General features: G+C 38.2%; 1 protein-coding gene across 4 annotated transcripts in view; it reads right to left on the minus strand.

The window, feature by feature from the left end:
* LOC135216353 (E3 ubiquitin-protein ligase rnf168-like) overlaps positions 1 to 22,338 on the minus strand; it is a 97,899-nt gene that overhangs the window by 34,470 nt on the left and 41,091 nt on the right. For 2 of the 4 annotated variants that reach the window (XM_064251612.1, XM_064251654.1), the window contains exon 1: positions 14,902 to 15,021. The exons of the other annotated variants lie outside the window; for them this stretch is intronic. The gene's annotated coding sequence lies outside the window, so the exon portion shown is untranslated. Of the gene's footprint in view, positions 1 to 14,901; positions 15,022 to 22,338 lie in introns of those variants that run through there. 4 annotated transcript variants of the gene reach the window in all.

Consider the following 22,338-nt stretch of genomic DNA (forward strand, 5'->3'; position numbering starts at 1 on the left):
CCTGAATATGATAACAAAGATCCATTAACCGGAACAGGAGATGTCGACCTTACTTTTCCCAAGCAAAAGGGCGATGTTTGCTTGTTGTAAGTACCTCCGGCTGCCAAATCGCCGAGGTTTAAACCTTGTTCGGTACGTGTATGAATCACGCACGCTACGGACAATGATTTGAGCATATACATGTTATTGTTTATGGGTTTTTTAATTATTAGTTTACTCATCATGCCTATTTTCGTTTTGTATCTTGTATGAAAAGTGCTATATCGGTGGCATTGCAAGCACTACAGTAATCATTTTAGGTTGTGATAATTGTTTAGAATATTTTGTTTTAAGAGATATGCACAATATACAGGCTTTCCAGGAATGCATGATATTTAACCTTGATAGGATACATGTTACCAAGTAGTAGGAAGCACAACTAAATATTTTGTCAACCCTAATGGTAAGATAAAATTAGCGTGTACTTTTTTTTTTTTTTTTTTGGTAAATATTAAGTCAATTTTTAAACTGATAAAATTTTGTCTGATACTGTTAAAACTGAAAACACTGTGCATTTTTTTCTAATAAAAGAAAAATTAGCAGTAGCAAGAGCTAGTAGGTATTGTTAAAGGTTCCACTCTCGGCTAAATTTCCACTTTATGATCAATGTAATGACGCTTGGAGAGTGGAGAGCGCTAATTTTTTAGGATAAAGTAATTAAGTCGTATAACCCACTGAATTTTGGCGTTCAGAAAAAAAATTAAATGTAGCGATGGTGAACACGTATGTTCCATAACCACTCTCAATTTGTGTTAGATTTGTTAGTCCCAGCCGCAGAACTTTCTAGCAATACAAAAAAAAAATTAGTAAAATAAAAATATGCGCCGAAACTTCTACGACTTAACCGAAATTTGTTGTACAGCCGCTACAGTTGGTATAATCCAAGGCCTCCAAGAATTGACATCACTATCGGTGGTCTTGCGGTACAATGCTGTATAAAACCCACGACCCATCAACCTTTAACCGGTGGTGGGCTATCGTATATCGTTGCCAGTGGCACGATTATGGCTAGCTTTAACCTTAAATAAAATAGTAACTACAGAGGCTATAAAGCTGGAATTTTGTATGCTTGATTCGACATTTTTAAGATTTGAGGGCAGGCAGAATAGTATTCTTTTAAGAAAACTAAAACTGCTAATAGGAACAAGCCAAATAGAGTAACAATATAAACTTTTATATGCAAACGAAAGGGAGGGGATTTTCACTCCTAGTGAGACATATTGGATATCTTCTAAAGGAAATGTTTTTTTTTTTTTTTTTTTTTTACCAATTGGGATACTTTTATACTTTTCCCACTGGTAACACTGACTTTACGACCCTAGAGTGAGAACACTTTGGCTTGATTAAGACCAAATCTGAATGAAGAAAAACAATTTTGAATCTTTTCCTTCCGAAATGGAAACTAAACCGGCACATAACAGCATGAGTGAGATAATCCTTATTCCACAATGCTAGGAAGTACAACAATTCATAAGCTCATGCATACCTACATTGCTGAATCTAATTACAACTTAACGGATGCGAAAATAGTCTTCCACCACCTTAACAAATCATTTAGTGTTTTCTGCTCAAAAGGCTGATAAAGAACAATTTACCTAAAGGTTATAATCACCAATAACAAATATATACTTTTTAAATATACTGATCTTTCACGTATGCGTGTGGGTGTGGGAAAGTGGCGAAATGAGTTTGAAGAGGCGGTTGAATTAATGGAAGATTCGCTCAGCCAGACACGCATTAACATACTCATAATATATATGTATATATATATATATATATATATATATATATATATATACATACCATATATATATATATATATATATATATATAACATACTATATATATATATATATATATATATATAATGTGCGTGTAATTAAAATCTGCTAAGGCAACAACATACAGTTTAGATATAGAGTTGAATGATTAACTCTATGGGTCCCCCCCCCAGTGCTTGGCTTCATGCCAAAATCACATATTCCGAATTACGAGAGTTTAGCGCGCTTATCATTGTCACATGACAAGATAAGCATTATCAGAACTGAGGTTGCTCTGGTCAGTTGATTCGTCCATATTCCACCTCCAGTTCGTCGAGGGATTGTCTTCGTTCACCGACTTTCACTTCAAGCAGTCCAGAGGGATCGGACTGACGTAGAAATATATTAAACGCTGATCCAGAGCACTCAAGTTTATTCACGATTTCATTTTTATTTTGCTTTCATATTCAACTTCGTTCGCACCTCCAATACTGACTTGAGAAAGGTTTCTTTTAAGCGCAATTAATCCCAAAGGGACTAGTGCTAGACACGGCAAAACAGATAGGAAAAGATAACAAACCGGTTTTCGAGTAGTGGTGAAAACGTATTTTAAGACAAATGTATCGGAGTTAAATGGAGAAAAAGCTTAGCCAAAAAGGATTAGCAGAATCTTTTCATGGAAGAAATCACGTGGGGAGAATTCCGCAAACGAATAACGTTTGTGCATATACTCATTACTGTTTAAGTAAGTATGGGAGATTGAATGTATGAGAGTGTGAAACTTCGAGAAGTCAGGAACTGAGAGGAAGTTGACACTTCTCTGGGAAGGCCGAGAGCGCAAGATTCCAGATAAGATGGATTTTGGTCAAACGACGTCAAAACAACTTTGGTTGCAAGAGTGAGAGTTTACAAGTATGAAGGACGACTCGATAAGAAGTCATTTTCACAAACACTTAAAGAAGTTCGCAGGAATATGAACGTTTGAAAAGTAGGTAAGCACAAGAGAAAATTTACTAGTTTGTGGAAAGGCACGAGATAATCAAAAGATTACTGATTCTTAGAACCTAATACAAGCACACTTCTTTATTTCCTTTCAAAATGAGAGAAGGGTATCTGTTTGGGATCATCATCTTTCGACCTTACCAATCCCACAGTATAGCAGGGTTGGTCGCTCGAGTCAATTTTTTTCCATCTATTTCGATTCCTTGCATCTTCTTCCCCGCCGAGTCCCTCTCACCCATATCCCTCCATCTGATCCCCTGACGGCCCACACTCACCTCCAGCACAGGCATGTTCTTAGCTCTCTTGATTGGTTCCACCTCTTCTCTTCTTTTTACATGGCCATAGTATCTCAGATGAGCTTCTGTAGCCTTCTCTTTTTACATTACACATACCACACATTCTCCTTATCTCTTGACTCTCTCTCCCTTCCCCAGAAGTGATATTCCAACAATCCATCTCAACATCCTCGTCTCGGTTCTTTCCTACAGTCCCTCCTCTCTTCCTCTTAAGTGGCCAAGTTTCTGTCCCATATAACAGTACACGCCTGATGACTATCTTATAAATCTTCATTTTGAGCTTTACCGGCACTTTCATGTCTAAAGCAACTCTAGTTTCTTTTCTCCATTTTTACCATGTTTCTTTCACTCTCTGTCTCGGCTTCTTTCTCAGTTCCTCCCCTCCGTGTTGGTTAGTTTAATCCCAAGTAGTTAAACTCACTGTTTTGCTTTAGCACTGTACCATCTTCTATTTGAGTGTTTACTTCTTCATTTCCTTCTCTACTACTAATCATCAACTCCGTCTTTCCAGTGTTCACTTTCAATCATTTACTTTCTAGGTGGGCTCCTTACCCTGCTCAAAACCTTTCTTGCAGTTCTTCTTCTGTGTCCTGCTGTCTAAATCTCTAAAGGATATTGATCATCAACACAACTGTCTCCCAGGCTGTGTTAAATGGCCCATGAACGGAAAACAACGAGGTTGTCCTTGATTCTTTTCTCGTTGTTATGTGGTCACTGACAGAACTTGCAACCCTTTTTTATGCATAGATTGAACAACATAATGACAGCAGAGAAAATGTACTAAGAAGGACCACCATTTTTGTTACATTCATGGTGAAGAGAACATTTGAGATGTAGTAAAAGAGTAATGTTTAATGATCTAGATTTAATTTGGGGACTCATACGAAGACACAAAGTAGGGAGCTCTCGCTTTAAAGTTGAAAAACACCAATCTCTTCCATCTCACCGTTAAAATAATTTCGTTGATACAGGCTATGATGTAATCTTAAGTACATTTATTATCATGTAAGAGCATGAAGTTGATTCTGAAGAGAGGCGAGAGCACCATTGGCTGGACTCAAAATGAATTGTTATCCAGCCTCTTTGCTTTTACTTAAGAAAGATATCACCATTCCTCGTTATGCCAAGTAAATGTTTCATGTTCTTAACTATTGTGAAGTTATTTACACCCTGATAAGAAAAGGCGGCATTTAAACGTAGTTTTAATGATTGCCTGAGGCCCCAAACGCTATTCAAATGCTGATACCTCCAAAATTATTGAAGATAACAGAAAAGCTCTTTTGCCAGATAAATCCTTTCATCTTTAATTTTCATCCGATATCAGAATAATTCTTACAGTATCAGTCTTACTGGAAACGGGCTCACTTTCTGACGGTCCAGCACGGTCCTAACGCCATTCAAATGATATTCCAAGAGTATAGATGGTATAAAAGAAAAAACTCTCGGCATAAAAAACCTTGCATCTTTCAGTTTCATACCATGTAAGATTTACTTAAGACTATTGAAAATGCAATTATCGATATTAAACTATGTAAGCAGAGTATTCTGATACGCCTAGTTAATTAACTTGCAGCTTCGCCAGTTTATCGGAGCCACTGGATGGTAGATATTGATCATGAAAACACTAAAATGTTTATATGATAGACCCGTGAGGCTTAGTATAAAGTCAACACCACCCCCCACATACACATACACACAAACATAAATATATATATATATGTATGTGTGTGTGTGTGTGTGTGTGTGTATGTATGTATGTATGTATGTATGTAGTATGTATGTAGTGTATATATATATATATATATATATATATATATATGTATATATGTATATATATATATATATATATAATATATATATATGTATATATGTAATATATGTATATATATATAATATATATATATATATATAATAATATATGTAATAAATACATCTATTAAATTTACAAGATCTGTAAATATAAACCCCCAAAATGACCTGAGGTCATGGGCATTAGAGGGTTTTTTTTTTTTTTTTTTCCTACACGTGACCCAAAGCAGACCTAGATTACGCTATGCGCTGTCTGCAGTAGCCTGATCTAGCTCAAAAGCTTTTGTCCCCAAACATTTTATGTTTATGATAACTTTGCACAACAACTTCCATGGGAAGCGGTTTGACCTGTTTTAACCTACGCCGGAAACTTGTAACTTCCGAGCCGGCGGACTACGTATGTTTTTATATGAATTGCTGAGATAGCTAATGTTCCGCTATCGACGCGATGCTTTAGAATGGTGGCAGTTCCGCGCCAACCATCAAACATATCGGTCTTCCGACCGAGCTGCATCTCCTAGTATGGAGGTTACAGAATAAAGTTGTTATCTTTGTTCAACTTGCCTGTTTGAATCATCTCCTTTAGTTAAGAAAGAACCACTCTACTAAGATATCCAAGGGAGATGAGAGGAACCAGAAATACTTACGAATGACAGTCGTAAGCAAGAACAAAAAGTCTATCGCCAAGGCGATAAGACTTACATGTGGTGTTCAGCGTATAATGAAGAATATAATTAACAAGACCCATATCAGCCGACCGAAGGTCTACAAGAACTAACTTCCACCTTCAACATCAAACCTAAACAGAGGAAACGGGATCTTCAATCAACGCAACAGTTTATGAAGACGCAGCTATGTCCTTCATCGAGAGGAATACAAGCATTAACAACCGACGTTTGAGCGACTGTTGTCACTTATCTTCGAGAATCTACACCGGACGAGAGCAGCATCGAACATCAACGGAAAGGAAGAACAAAACACAGGAAACATCACCCGATCATGAGCAAGGACGCAGAGAGTACAGCTAGAGTCAGTAGTGCAAGGACGGAGGCTGTGACGTCATCAATCTTGGACTTCTCCACACATCGTGCACCGAGAGAAGACCGTGACGTCATCACGACTTCCGACGCGAGACTTAGACAGGAACTGAGACGTCATCCCATGTCAACAATCCTTCGCAATATAACCTGGAGCTAAGTACCATTTTTATCTATTCAGGTCTTTTCCTCAGTGAAGTGTTGTTCATCAAGAGTCGATCATCCAGTATTCTGGGGGTGAGTTGTTCGCCACATTAATCTTCCTTCATTACAGAATCAATCTTCAACTACGAGTTCTCGCCCGCAGATTAATTTTTTTCTCTTCTCGCTGTTGATAATCGTTTCTTGCAGGAATTCTCCGTATAATATTTTATCATATCTGTATTTTTGTATCTTTTTGGGGATTTTCCTATTATTATAACACACTTCTACAGTACATTGCATATGCGTTTACGTAGTGGTCGAGTGTACTCTTATAGATATTTTGAATAGGATTGCAAGGAATGGTAGAATGATAAAAAAAAGAAAAAATGAAAGTCGAAATGGCAACTACTCCGGCTGGCAACCCCAATGTGGTGACTCTCGTTAGCGCGAGGTCAGCGATTGTCCCTTTTTCAAGGTCGGGTCAATGGGTTCCTGCCTCAATGTTGAGGCATGGATCTCATCTGTAGACGCTCATTTAAACTGCAAAAAGCATCACAGACCCAGCAGTACAATTACAGGAGGCCAAGAGCTTCATTGACTTTGCAAAAGGTGACGCAAGTGCGTATCTAAGGGGGGTTTTCTTTCCAAGAGGCGCTTACATGGGACGAGTTCAAAATTAGATTACGTGCCGTGTATGGGGGTGAAGAGGCTTTAGATTGTAGTATTGGCATTGAGAAATATCCTTAACCAAGCCTCCATGACTCAGCTTAATGTTGTCGAGCGGGCGGCGCTAATTGCCGACCGGCTAAATGAATATCAGGATAGTTTAAGTAACTCCGGGTGGGTTGCGGGTGCCAAAATCAAAGTGAAAGATTTTATCCGTTTGATCTACCTTACGTCTATCACTGCAATGTTGCCTGAAGCGTTAGTACGGTGTTTTTGAATAAAAAATTGCAGCCCGACAGTACGGAATTATATGTGTATAAACAAATAAAAAAACACATGTCTAAATGTACCGACCTAGATCCTTCGCTCATTCAAGTTTTTGCAAAAATGAGAACAAGCCACAACAAGTAAATGTGGTACATAATAATAATCAAGTTGCAGGGATGGTTTGTTATAACTGTAAACGACCAGGTCACATGAATTTCAGACTGTCGGACGCGTTTTTGTTCAATACACAATAGTTCAACTCATTCATATAACCGTTGCTACTCGAGGAATCAACAGCAGAATGCTACAAACACGCAACCAGTTGCCAGTGCAAATAAAAAGAAGGGTCCTCAGTACTATAAGAAGAAACAACCAAACGGAAATTCTGCACAACAGCAGAAACAAACAAATCGTGCTTCAGGTACCTCTGTTCCTGGGCCGTCAAGCCAGAACTCGCAAGGGCAAGCAAATTTTCAACAAGGTGTGATAAACAAAAACAAATACCATGTAGTTCACTCCAAGGGGGGAGGGGAGGGGCGATGTTGGGTGTCATCAATATCAACATCTTTTGTATCAAATAATCAGTTTAATTATTTATCAGATCATTGTGAGACAATTGATTTTCCTATGAAACACACGGCCGAATCAAAAAAAATCTGTGCAGGTTCCAGTAGATTTGCAACAAATTCATGCAATTATTAGTCAAGACGAGTTGCGACCAACCTTACATGCAGTAAATTTGGACCATAAGTCATTCCACTTTGTTCTTTGATTCTGGTAGTCCACGTAATATCATGGATTTAAGGACTCAATCATTTACTCTTTTCAAATTTCCCTATAGAAAAGTCCGGAATAGGCTCTCAGGCATAGGAATAATGAATTAAATGTTGTGGGCGTAACTCATGTACAGTACAAGGTCGGTAAGCGCACGTTTGCTGATACCTTTGTCGTTGTACAAAACATTAATATGTATCCCGCAGTAATATCGTATACCCGTCTATGGGCACTCAAAATATTATCTTAGCACCTGCAAAACACGGCGTGTATATCAAGGGAAAATTCTATAGGTCTTCTAATACCTAAAATCAGTTTTAGATAATAAAGAGAAGAACAAAGAGTTTCCCCGTCACTTAACATTAATTGGAAAACCACTCACCTTTGTCTCATGAAACCAAGAAATAATACAGGTCAACCCAAAACAGAACTCTCGCTCACCCGTAATATCAGCTTGCACGCAAACTCTCGAGCCTAACGTAACTTCAAATATATTAGTGCGTGTAAAGAGAACCTTGCCAGGATCTGAAACATTAATCCTTTCCGAAACTCTGAAAACACACGAATTATCCGTCACAACAAGCCATTTATACAGTCGGCTCACAACAACAATGTAACATCGAAGTCTGTAATCATTTGAATACCACTTTAGTAATCCACAAAAATCAACATATCTTGGATGCCGAAGTTTATAAACATCGCATTCTTACCGTAGCTGAGATAAATCACGCTCAATCAGTTGCGGATGAACCCCTTTTGCAATCTATAAAGAACAAAATCAATAAGGACATTCAAGAAGAAGAAATTCAGCAGAAATTTTGAATCTTTTAACTAAATATCATGATGTTTTTTCCACTACGGATGGAACCTTAGGAAAAACGGATGTCATCGAGCATCAAATAAGGCTCAAGGACAAACAGAAGTAATCTATGTACCTTCGTACCGACTTCCTATGAAATTTCAGAATGAGATAACAGAGGAAGTAGTAAAATGTTAAAAGAAGGAGTCATTAGGAAATCAAAACAGCCCTTATAATTTTCCGTTAATAGTAGTACCGAAAAAAGATCGAACTTGGCGATATGCGTAGATTTTCGTCGTTTAAATGAAGAAACAATCCCTGACAGAATCCCAGTACCATGTACCGATGATATCCTATCCTTACTAGGTCAGAATAATATTTCACAAGCCTAGACTTACTAAAAGGATTTCATCAGATTCCGTTGGAACAAGAGAGTATCCATACACTGCCTTCACCACAGCCAGGGGACATTATGAATTTTTGCGTATGCCTTTTGGTTTACGTTGTGCTCCTATAACTTTTACTCGTATGATAAACATCGTGTTTGGAGACTTGTTAGGAGATATCCTACATGCCTACATGGACGACCCTAGTAATTCTTTTCCAACACATTAGAAGAACATTTACGTAAATTGGAGTTAGTGCTACAAAGATTAAGGCAGCATAATTTAAGGGTAAAGATAAGTTTTTAAGTGTGAATTTTTTAAAACAGAACTAGTCTATCTAGGTTTCACGGTTTCTAGTGAAGGTCTTAAAGTCGTCCATGATAAGGTGTCGGCTATCCGTAACTTTCCGATACCTACTAACGTCAAGGGAATACAGCAATTTTTAGGATGTAGCGGCTACTATCGCCGCTTCATCCGCAACTACTCAATCATAGCCGCTCCCCTAAAACCGTCTTATAAAAAAGGGCGTAAGATTTCGTATGGTCTGAAATTCATCAACAGGCGTTCGATAAATTGAAAGATGAACTGTGTAGTTCTCCTATCTTGAAATTTCCTGACTTCGGTAAGGAATTTTTGTTCATAGCAAACAGACGCCTCAGACCTAGGAGTAGGTGGGGTAATTGCTTCAACAATATGATAAACAGTTTTTCCCTATAGCTTTTTATTCACGTAAACTGAGACCTTCCGAAAGTAAATATGCAGTAATAGACAAGGAAGGGCTCGCTATTGTTAATTCCTCTCGTGCACTTTAAATTCATAATATACGGTTTATCCCGTCAAGGTTCTCACTGATCATAAGCCCCTAACCGACTTCTTTAAAGGCTTTAGTCACAGCCCCAAGCGAACTCGGTGGCACATGATCATTCAGGACTTTGGCGCGAGGATCGGGTAGTATTTTACCTGGGAAAGCAGATATCATTGCTGACGCATTATCACGCAACCCCTCTCATCTTGTACGAGCCATTAGCTGAATTAATAGATATCTCAACCTCCACGCCCATTGTTAAAACTACTTATCTGAACAGGAAGATCTGGGCTGGAGTGCTGAACTATTACAGACAGAACAAAGAAAAGATCCGCAAATAGAAAAAATCATCATTGCGTTAAACGGAAATCCGAAGGAAAAGGAATACCTAAAGTATAAGCAGCAGAATTATATCATACAGGACAATATCCTGTGTAGATCCGTGACGAGGAAACCCGCAACACACCGCAGTTGAATAACAACCAGGTGGTGGTGCCTATCTCCCTCATACCCACTGTCTAAAATGGTTGCATGAAAATCCACTGCACGGACACCCAGGTTATACCTTGATGTCACAGAAAGCCAAATCCTTATTTTATTGGCATACGATGCTTACAGATATAAAAAAGCACATAGCAAATTGTCGCACTTGTCAAGAATACAAAGGGCACACGAAGACACCTGTCAGCCTAGGGGCTTACCCCGTGCCAAATCAACCCGTTTGAAAGAGTACATTTAGATTTATTAACAGGATTTTACGAGTCAGACAGAGGAAATAAGCACCTCCTAGTAATTATAGACGCTTTGACTCGTATACAGAACTTATAGCGCTTAAAACAAAAACCGCGGTCGAGTGCGCTAGGAAGTTTTACGAGTGCTACATTTGTAAACTAGAATTCCACACATCATTATCTCAGACTCGGGCGGGGAGTTCAATAATCATTTCCTTAACTCCTTGTGCGAATTCCTTTGTATAAAGAAAATCAATACCATGATCTATCACCCAGAGTCTAATGGGCTAGTGGAGAGGGCAAATCGTAAGGTTTTTTTAAACATTTTAAAGGTCACCTTAGGGGGGGCAGACCCCAACTGGGACATTGCCATACCTGCGGTACTAAGCACACTTAATCACTCGTATCATGTGTCTATTAAAATGACACCACATGAGGCACTGTACGGTATCCCGGCCCGAACGCCTTTCCACATCTTAAAGCCTACAAACTAATTTATCAAATCCTCTAAAGGATGTTATGGATGCAAGCATAAGTCGATATAATATAATTTCGTAAGAATCTAGAAGAAGCACAAATAATAATGAAAAAAAATCATGATAAAATAGCTAAGCCAACTAGAACATATGCCGTGGGCGATCAGGTATACATACAAGTATACGTACGTAAAGGTTTAAATTATAAACTGACACCTAAGTTTGAAGGCCCGTTTAACATTTTAGAAAATTTAACGGCCAATAGAGTTAGGGTTCAAAATGTATCCAAACCACTGATGTGAGAATAGTCCCATTGGCACATATCAGAATCTAAAGAAAGGTAGATGGAGTGAGGGAAAAAATGGTTGTATTTATGAAACTTGTATAATAATTTATATATATATCTATTAATCATATTGTATGTAAACCTATTCTTTTTACGCGAGTTATTACATATGTTTTACCTCATTGCAGGTTTCAAAAATGAATCTGTTATTGTTAGGAGTGATATTGTGTATTCGACATCTTTGTTGTATGGAAAGAGCGCTAGGACGAAAGAAATTAGAATTTAATCATGGCTCGATTATCGAGAGAATAGATGATGTATCATCGTGTCAAGTAATATTGTTATAGAAGTAGATAATGCATGCGATTTTCTTGCCTGAAGATGACGTCCTTAACTTAAAGAATGACCTGATGAGGTTTGCTATTTCCCTTAAGGAAATGCATGAACGTAATTTTCATGCTAACTCAGAGATTTCGCTAGCTCAAACACTAAGCGTCGCGGAAATGTTGTCTTATGACATACAAAATAAAACCGCTGAGGCAGAAGAACTCGCTCGTGACCTACTGATGTGGTCTGTGCGGCACAAATACTCTTGAACGCCGCAACCCCGCTTATTCTGGCTGGACTAAACATCTTAGGATCAGTTGCGAATCTAGGCTTAGGAATCTCAAATCGCCTTAAGATAATATCAAAATAAAAGAATTGAGTTTTTTTGCACACAAAAACAGAATTGGCTTTATCTGAACTTCGCAGCCAGTTATCTTCGATCAATCAAATAATGAGTATCGTAATGAACATTCAAATAATAAATATCGATCAGGTCATGGAAGTTCAACATTTGCTGGCTACGTTAGCTTACTATAGTTCGAAAATAGATCATATCCGTGTGAAATATCACATTTTATTGAAAAGTCAAAAGATTACGTAGAAGCAATTACGTTAGCAACAAAGGGTGTGTTATCTCCTCACCTCATGCCTATTAAAGATCTGACGTTAACTTTGAAAACGGACGGGAGAACTAGGTTATATTCCTTTATTAGACGCCCATAAAGTAGAGTTCTATTATAGCCTAATATCAGTCAGCGTTGAAAATTATAGAATTATGATCACAATTCCTTTTGATTCTTCCGATGCTTGGCAATCATACAAAATAGAAACACCGTTTCTACTTTCATGACGAATAACTCAAATCCAGTAATATCATTTAACGGGCATGTACTGATTTCTTCTGATAAGAAATCATTTACAGTCATTAAAGACTTAGATAAACTCACTCACTGTTCAGAAGCCATGAATAATAAAATTTGTACAGCTGACTCTTTTGAATTCTATCCTATATCAACGGATTCATGTGAGTTAGGCATAGTGCTAAACGGCTCTCTCTCTCATACAAGCGAAGGTTGTCTGGGGAAACTTTATCCCTTTTACGGTAATAAATTCAATTACAGGATGAATAATGGTTCCTGGATCCGTTATGATAAGGGCCGGATTCGACGTCGTGTGTCCGGACGGTACCACCGCCCATGCCCCTATATTCGAAGCAGCCGATGGTTTGTACGGGGACATCTACAAACTACACCGTCAGAGGGGTCAACACGATAATACGTGAGAAGGCGTATTTCGCGAACTACACGTGGGCTTCCACAATCATCCCGTCACTACCTCTCCCATACAACGCGCAGAGTGGCTCATCGTTTGACGCAACTGGCTGAGATGACCACGCGTCACCGACTTATGCAGGTGGAGAAAATCTTCGCTACTACATTCTGCTAGCCGTGTTCAGCGTGACGGCCATATTGGTTATCGCGTCAACATCTTTGCTTGGCGTAGGCTGAGGCGTAAACAGAAGGATCTCCAAGGGAACGTATTGGCCCGTCTAGATGACGTACCCGTTAAACTCAAGTCGTTTGCGTTTATGGGCCGCCTGAACCTGGCCACTTCAGTTCGTGCCTAGGGAATTGTCTGGAATTGTGTTGTGTGTGAAAAGCGGTCCGTATGCTGGCAAAAAATGTAGGACAAAGAAAGACTCACGCCTTTGCATTTGAACAGTTAAAGTATCTCCAGGGCGCCTAATAAAGCATTATAGCCCAATATTATACATTAATATATTCCTAAAGGTATTTTTTCGGGCACCTAATAAAATATATCAGCCCTATATATGCTTTTCTGCAGATTTCCATAGTTATACTATTATCCATTGTACAATTATATTTATCTATTACAAAGAGTGTCAAGTACTCTTTAACAATTATCCATGATCATGCTATGATCATTATTTAGTAACCATTATTCTTAATCAGGTTTACCTGTTATCATATTTATCATGTATACATGTTAATCTTTTGATTTTTACCTTTTTATTATTTTTTGGGTACCTAATCATTATTATTACCAAACATGGATCTATATTTTCCATGCATTTATCTTTGTTTATGAATATGTCAACAAGGGTATGTAAAACAGAACCTTTTTATGCATTTAATCACTTATTATGTTATACCTAGACGGTATGTTACGAGCACGCTCCTATGAACAATGTTTAAAGTAATTTTTTTTTGTTATTCAAGGCTTGAATAGGTAGCAGTCCGAGCCTAATGTAATAAATACATCTATTAAATTTACAAGATCTGTAATATAAACCCATGACCTGAGGTCATGGCATTAGGAGGGTTTCTACGTGACCAAAGCAGACCTAGATTACGCTATGCGCTGTCTGCAGTAGCCTGATCTAGCTCAAAGCTTTGTCAACATTTTAATGTTTATGATAACTTTGCACAACAACTTCCATGGGAAGCGGTTGACCTGTTAACCTACGCCGGAAACTTGTAACTTCCGAGCCGGTGGACTACGTATGTTTTTTATATGAATTGCTGAGAATAGCTAATGTTCCGCTATCGACGCGATGCTTTAGAATGGCAGTTCCGCGCCAACCATCAAACATATCGGTCTTCCGACCGAGCTGCATCTCCTAGTATGGAGTTACAGAATAAAGTTGTTATCTTTGTTCAACTTGCCTGTTTGAATCATCTCCTTTAGTTAAGAAAGAACCACTCTACTAAGATATCCAAGGGAGATGAGAGAACCAGAAATACTTACGAATGACAGTCGTAAGGAGAACACAAAAAAGTCTATCGCCAAGCGATAAGACTTACATATATATATATATATATATATATATATATATATATATATATATATATATATATATATATATATATATAGATGGATAGATAGATAGATAGATAGAGATAGATAGATATATCACTGCCTTTTCGAACTTTCGCGGGTCTGTCATGTAAACATTTTAAGTTTTTTTATTCCTTGAAAGTGGTTGTTCATTGTGATACTGACTGTTAACAGCCATCATGTTACAATTTGGCGTCATCTGCTTTTGGTCCCTGACGCCGGAATTTAATTAATTATACTGGTGTATGAAAGGCAAAATTTGCACCAAGTGGTGCAACCACCAACACGCCTACGAATGACGTGGCGCATGCTTTTTCTTAGTAAAATGCCATCAGTATCTTTTGACGATGTTACACCACTTTTATACAATTGTTTTACTGTAAAACACCAACAAACTGATAAATGACACATTCTCAGTTGAATACAGCGTAAAAATACCTTACGACTGACACACGTGATGAACAGAAATATGTTTTACTGATATTTCTCACTTGCCCCGAACTTGTTGCACTAAGCAGAGACTGCAGTCGCGGGCGACGAAATAAGTCAAGCAGTAGGAGAGTTGCCGGTTGCTGTTTTTGTCACCCCGAAACAAATTCGTCATTCTGTCTGCAACTTTTGACAGCATCTTTATATATTATTTGCCCTATAGTCCGGTCAGATGTTAACACCATGTGTAAAACAAAAAAAGGGATGAATGTCTGAAGTTCCAGAGAATAGAGTAACTACGTACTCATAAGGAAATACTGGCGCACCTCATTCTTGAATTGATCACGTTCGCTCTTTCTGTGACCTTTGTATTACACGTCTCGTGTTCCCAAAATGACGGGCTGTGGCGGATATGAACGTATCATTTAAATAAGTTTCGAAGTGAGGCACATTTCCACGACGACACTGATCAAAATGATACGAAATGTTAAAAATTGGTAAAAACTGCGTATTATTACTGCGATTTTTCCTGTAAATGGATACTTTTCTAATTTCTTGCATTTTCCATATTTTATTTAACCTTCAAATGGTTTGTTATCGAAATTACTAGGATGAATTTGACCCACTATTCAGTCTTCCAAGTATTGCCTTTTCCCGATATGAATGATAACCAAGATCGGTTAACTAATGTAGAACAAGAACAGGGGATATCGACCTTATTCTTTCATGCAAAAGGGCGATGTTTGTAGAAGTTCCTCCAGCTGCCAACTAGCCTAGGTTTAAACCTTGAGCGTTATGTGTATGAACCACGAACGCGATGCACAATCATTCGGCATATACACGACATAGTTTATGGATTGCAAAATATATATTAGTTTACTCATCATACCTGGGCTACATTTCTTTATAGAAAATGAGTATCTTGTATGAAAAGGTGACATATCGGTGTATTGAACTGCACTTCAGTAAATCAATTGTGTCGTGATCGTTGTTTGGAATTTTTTGTTTTAAGAGCAGGGTGAAAGAAATTTAACCTTGATAGGATACATGTTACCAAGCAGTAGGAAGTCGGCGCTAAAATATTCACGTCAACCCGGATGGGAGGATAAAATTAGTATACTTATCTATTTGTGGTCATTGTTGAAAATTGACTTTAGTGAATTTTGAACTTTGATAAAAATTTACTTGTAAAGCAGTAGCAAGAGCAAGTGCTGTTAAAAAATTTCTCTTGACTAAATTTCCCACAGCTTAGGGTGACCAGACGTTCCGGGACAGTTTTCACCGTGACTGAAATATCCGAAATTGGAGTTCAAAGAAAGAAAAAAAAAAGTACTACTCGCATCGTACAATGTATATAACTAAGGAAATATTAAAAAGCTTTGCACGGCCTAATTTGCGAGATTACCTTCCAAGAGCATTAAACCAAATTTCCTGCAAACCATCGTCAGTATCGCCAGCAAGTCCCTCACGGACTGACTCCCCTCTTGCCTTCCTGCTACCAACCAGCCACCACCCCTCTCTGCCATGATGCCATCCGTAGATAATTTTATTACTGTTCAATCATTAGTAAGTAGTTATTAACTTATATCCCACCTTGATTTAATTAATTGAATTTTTATTAAATCCTTTTGCAATTTAGGATAAATAGGGTGATGGATAGATGTATGTATGAGTTTTAGGGCCAAAGAAGCCATTCAGCGCCGTAATGGAGAGTAAATATATTACATTATAAATAAGTTAATAATTGAATGAATGAATGATTGGAAGTTTTCTGGCATCCTGACATCGAAGGTCATTGACGCCGATATCGTTTATTATAAATAAAGAATAAAAGTATATTCAATTAAAACCATAAAAGCAAATATATCATTGTAAAAGTTAAATAGCTTTCAGAAGACCTGCTTCTGAAATAAATCTAAAAATGCCACTTGCATGTATGACACATCATGTCCCAAGAATCTTGGCAAGGATGAACCTGCCATCCTCACCTCGAGCCTCAAACAGATTATCTATTTCTTTCTGTGCTATAAGTGGGGCATTCAGTCAACAAATGCTTCACGGTCAAGGGTTATCAAACAGTCGTCACAATATGGTTGGTGTTGGCCAGCTAGCAAAAACTCATGTGTCATCCGAGTGTGACCAATTCGGAGACGACAAAGAGTAGTCTCCCACTTTCGGGGCATAACGTTATATTTCCAAGGGGATATAACATTTGTTATTTCTCTCATCTTATTATCGGCTAAGCTTTCCAATGCTTTTGCCAATTATTACAAATAAAATTCTTAATTGTAGGTAAAAAATCATTACATGGAATGGGATACCTTCTTGGGTAGCAAACTCAGCTGCAGCATTCTTTGCCAGTGAATCTGCCTCCTCATTTCCACACACACCTACGTGTGCCGGAACCCAACAAAACAAATCGAACTGTTTATGCCTTTCAGACCAATAATAAAAAGCCCACTCTAAAATCTTTTTTTTTTAAAACCAAAGGGCTTACTAGAATTAAAAACTTCTAAAGCTTGAAGGGGACACTTCTTGCATCACTAAAACCATGGTAAAATTGCCCTCATGCTTTAATGCTATTTTCTCAATAGGTTAATATGCCATATAGTTTCTGGCAGTAAAACATATGGAAGAATACTAGAGGGAAGGATGCCCCACCTCTACAATTCAAAAGAACCACCTATAATACCTCCCAAAATCCAACACGCCCAGCATCAGATTTGGAGCCATCTGTAAATATAAAAGTTCTGAATTCCCTTAGTTCTTGTTCGAACATGTTCAATTGAAAAGAGAGAACCTGGCTTCTAAATTCCAGTCATGTTTTTTTTCTTTTTTATACCAATAAAATATTTACAAAAAAGTATAATATCTGGTAATTTCCATGGAGGGGTTTGCTGATATCTTGAATGGAAAGGAACCTCCTAATTCTTTGGCTATATCAAGACCGTTTGTTATTAATTGTTTTTACCCGAAACCATAAGGTTGAGGAGATTTTTGGGTGGGTAACTCCAAAGTATCTTAAAATGCCTTAAAAACAAAGTTTTGTGCAGTCTGGACAAGCTAAAAGAATTGGGGAAAGTCCTTTGCAAGCCTAAACCAATCAAGACGAATAATAGAAGCCTTTCGGTAAAGGTCTAAAGTTAATTCTCCAGCGTCAACAACAGGAGACTTGGAATAGGCGAAGTTCTCGAACCTCCTGTAGGACAGTCCCTCAATACCAGCATGGGTGTATATAAGAATTCAATACCTTTAATCTGCGTTGGGGCAGGGTGGCTGAGGAGGTAATTTTCCCACCCACCCAATAACTAATTTTTGAAAAAAATTAAGGCATTGGTATAATTTTAAAATAGTTTTGGCGGTCTTGCCCCCCCATGATTGATGTATGTGACAATAACTTTTAAAAGGATTCAGAGGCCTCCAAAAACCACTTAACTTTTTAAACGCCTTTCTTTAAGTGAGGAACCCATTGTCAACCTGCAATCAAATATTCAAACCTAAAAATTCTAGACTTCATTTACACACTGGGATCCGTTGGCTTTTGATGTATTAATCCGGGTCTAGGATGTACTCCCCGGAAATACGACGAATAAATGGACAACAGTAGTTTTGTTGTTCGAAAACTTAAATCCATTCATACATCCCACTGAATAATTTTTGTCAATTGAGAGTTGTAGTTTTCTCTCAAAACCCATCGACCATTCTAGATACCATCAAATTGATATGGAGAGATCATCTACCAAATAATGTTGAGAGAATTATCTTGGGGAATGACCAGAAGGATATCCCATTAATGGCCCCCCTTAAAGTGGTTGGGCCCAAAAAATAGTGTTACACTTAGCAACACTACCCTGGGGAACTCCTTCTTCCTGACATCCTCCTCTCTGATAGGAGTTTCCCCCTCCCCCACTCTGACTTGAAAAAAATTCTGTTGAAACAAATGGATTTGAATGAACCAATGGTAACTCTCCTCGTAACCCCAATTCATGAATGTTTTAACGTATATCCATATCTCCATGCAGTATCCATATGCCTTCTCAAGATCAAAAAAGGGGACTGGTTACATGGGTGCTGTTTGGAAGCAAAGGCTTCAACAAATCGGGAGTTTCCAGATCGCATCAACACCATCAGTCGTTGAATGCATTTTTCTAAATCCCACCACTGGATAGGGGTGATTAAAATAACCCATTCTTTTCCCTTTTCCAGGTACCATACCAGTCTTACATTGACCATCTTCTCCATGATCTTACATAAAACAAGATTGTCAATGCAATTTGGTCGGATAGTTTGGCAGCCTAAAAACTTATTCCTTACCAGGTTTTAAAAGGCTGAAAATAATGGCTAGTTTTTCCCCAAACCACTTGGATAACTATGATCATGGCCATATTCCTGTTAATAATGCTTAAAATAAACAAACTTGGTATTAACAGGTACCATGTTTAATCATTATTGCATATGGAATTTCATCGGGTCCAGGGGCTGTTATCCAGTTTACATGTAGCAAGTGCGGAGTCAAAAATTCTCTTTCAAGTAAAAATGGATAGTTGTATGACTCTTACCCTCCTGTTTGTTGTTTCCGAAAATTTTCAAAAATTTTTCTTTTCTTCATTGCTCCTTAAACTTGGTGACCAGGCATCTACTTCAACACTTTGCGTTGATACATTTGAGAAATGATACCGCCAGGGCAATTACTAACCTCAGTTGGCTCCAGTACCATGACAGATTCATTCAACCTTCAACACTGGTGGTGGTGGGGGTTTGGGGCAAATTTGCCCTGCTTTTTGACTGCTTTTTTACTTTTTTCTTCTCCCACACAGAAGATGGTGGGTGTTCTACTGTTAACTGGAGGAAACAAAAAAGTACCCAAGACTAGCGCCTAGCTTCTTTCATGGCACGACGGAACTGTGCTCCTAACATTTGTCTTTGTAATATAATTCAAATTTCTCCTCAGTCGCGGTGTCTGGCGCAAACACGGGTTAAAGACCTTCTTGTGGCTCTGGTAGGCAGGGCAGTTAACTTCTGAACAGACCACCAGGGTGGACTGGTCATCCTTTGAATAACCCTCGTTTGTTTTTGGGAATTGAATTGACTCCTGCTGTATGAAGGGTTCCATTCAGCATGTCTATTGGCATCATCAATATTTTTCAAACTGTTTCTGCATTCCCTTCAATTTTCCGCTTAGCTCACGAAATCTACCCCAGTCACTGCCTTGTCAAGATTCCATCGTGGCGGATTCTCTGTAAAGGTGGACCATTGGGTTAGTGTTTGATAATGCTTGGTGGCATGAATCACTAGTATGCCAATCAATTCAATGTCCTCCAATGCAAAATCGAGAAGGCAGGATCCAATTAGAGCTTGCGCTTGATAGGTCAATGCATGGCAAGGTATCCTTTCTGGAGAACATGAAAGTGGTGGTGGCTCTCCGGTGTAAAGGAGTCCGACCATCCTCATTTTCCACAAGTTGATGATATAATATTGACCCCTTGTGTTTTGCTAAAACATCGCCCCTCCATAAAGGAATTGTCTACCATTCAAATCTCCCAATAAACGAAGGAAAAGGTTGGGGGAAGTTGTTGAATCATCCCCTCCTACTAAATTTATCATACAAAATATTATCATTTGTGGAGGTAGGATTACAAGAGAAGCATATTGTTATTTTATTTCTCCCCAAAACCCCCACTTGCCTGCAGAAGGTGTACGAATAGAACAAAGATATTTTGGGGAACATCTCGACGTAACGTAAATGAGAACTTCCCGCCCATGGCTTCCCTGCTTTGTTGATTATATTGGTGTTCTATAGCTAATATACTTCCTCGAGGGACAAGGAGTAATTCGCATCAAGCTTGTTTCCCTTTCCGTAGACATAACAATTATGGGGGAATGCTGAATGAACTTAGTAGCTTAAGTTCTTCATATTTGGGCCCTTAAACCCTGACAATTCCATTGCCCAAAATGGAGGGAAAGGGGAAAAAAACTATGGATCACTTATCTGGAAGACATCTTGGATGAGGTCTTACCCATTTGGCAAACTTTTAATTCGAACATTATTTTTCTGTAGGTTTGTTTCTTAGAGGAATGGTCTTGATATATTGGGTTTTACGTTTTGTCTTTTTCTTTTGTCTCCTTTTGGAGGATCTATTTGTTGAGGCGGAGGGATGGTGGACCTCAACTTTGAAGTTTCTTGATTTTTTGTATTCAAGTTATCCTTTCCAGTTTGAATCAGAAACATCAAACAGATCAAAACATCAAATTTATTTTGACGTCATAGCTTTAATGTTTCTGATGGTAAGGGGGTGAGGAGATGGAATGGTCGGTCTCTCTTCTTTTTCGATTAATAGGGGGGGTGGTGGCTTCTAGGTTTTTTGCACCTTCCCCACAACAGGGTGGCACCAGGCAAGTTGGTTTTAACGTGGAACCTCCATCAAATCAGGCCAATGGAACATGGCCTGAGAAGGAGGTTTGTACTACTAATCAGTAATGGGGGAACGAAAAAGGTTTTGTAGCGGGGATGGGCAATGCCCCACTGTTTAATTACCACCTGTGGCAAAGGCCTCATAAGGCCAAATATGCTTACCATCATCAATGCAGCATTTTATCATTAGATTGGTATATTTCTTTTTTATATAAGAACTATTGGAGCAGTTGCTAGATGGGTTTGCTTTTAGTGGCCTTTGCATAACTACTTTGATTTATCTTAATAGTCTTTTGGCATAATCCCAACACTTATGTGGTTCTAAAGTTGGATTTGGTTTAATATGGGCAGCTTCTTCCGACTTAATACATCTCGCAGCTCCGGTCAGATGGATTTATGATTTGTGAGCTGCAATTTTAAACACCATGGGCTGGTCAAGTGCAACATTCTCCTATGGGTAAGATTTGGTGAGCAAATTACCACAACATTTTTTCGTTTTTGCTAAACTTTTGACGGGGTGTCCAAATTTAAAAAACAATTAAAACATTGCAGGGTTGGTGGCTTCTTGCTTGAAGTGGGTCGAACTTTAATTATTTCATTTTCAAATCAATAATGCGGGAAGGTACATCAGCACCTGTAAAAGTAACGGATAATCATTGATTGTACCTGGAAACTCTGTTTGTACTTTCCATACAGTTTAGTGGGACACATGGCCGCGTATCTCCTTCCTCTGTATAAATTCAATACAGATCCTTGTTTGTTAAAAAAACTACTCCCCTTCCGTAGCTGAAAATTTAGGTGGGGTTTTGGACATTCTAACTTAATATTATCATCATTTGTTTTTAAAGGATTAGGATAGCATTACAAGATTTGGTTGTGCATGATTTGGGCATGGATAAGGTTAAACTATTTTTTTTTCCAAAACGAGAATAGGTCTCCCCGGTGCAATAGTTGCCTAATTTGGTTTTTTCTGAATTAATTTTGCATCATTTTTGAAAATGAATTGTCCCCTTGTAACCCCCTGAGATTCATCT

The sequence above is a fragment of the Macrobrachium nipponense genome, chromosome 19, assembly GCF_015104395.2.
Source record: "Macrobrachium nipponense isolate FS-2020 chromosome 19, ASM1510439v2, whole genome shotgun sequence".
In the NCBI taxonomy this organism is placed as follows: domain Eukaryota; kingdom Metazoa; phylum Arthropoda; class Malacostraca; order Decapoda; family Palaemonidae; genus Macrobrachium; species Macrobrachium nipponense.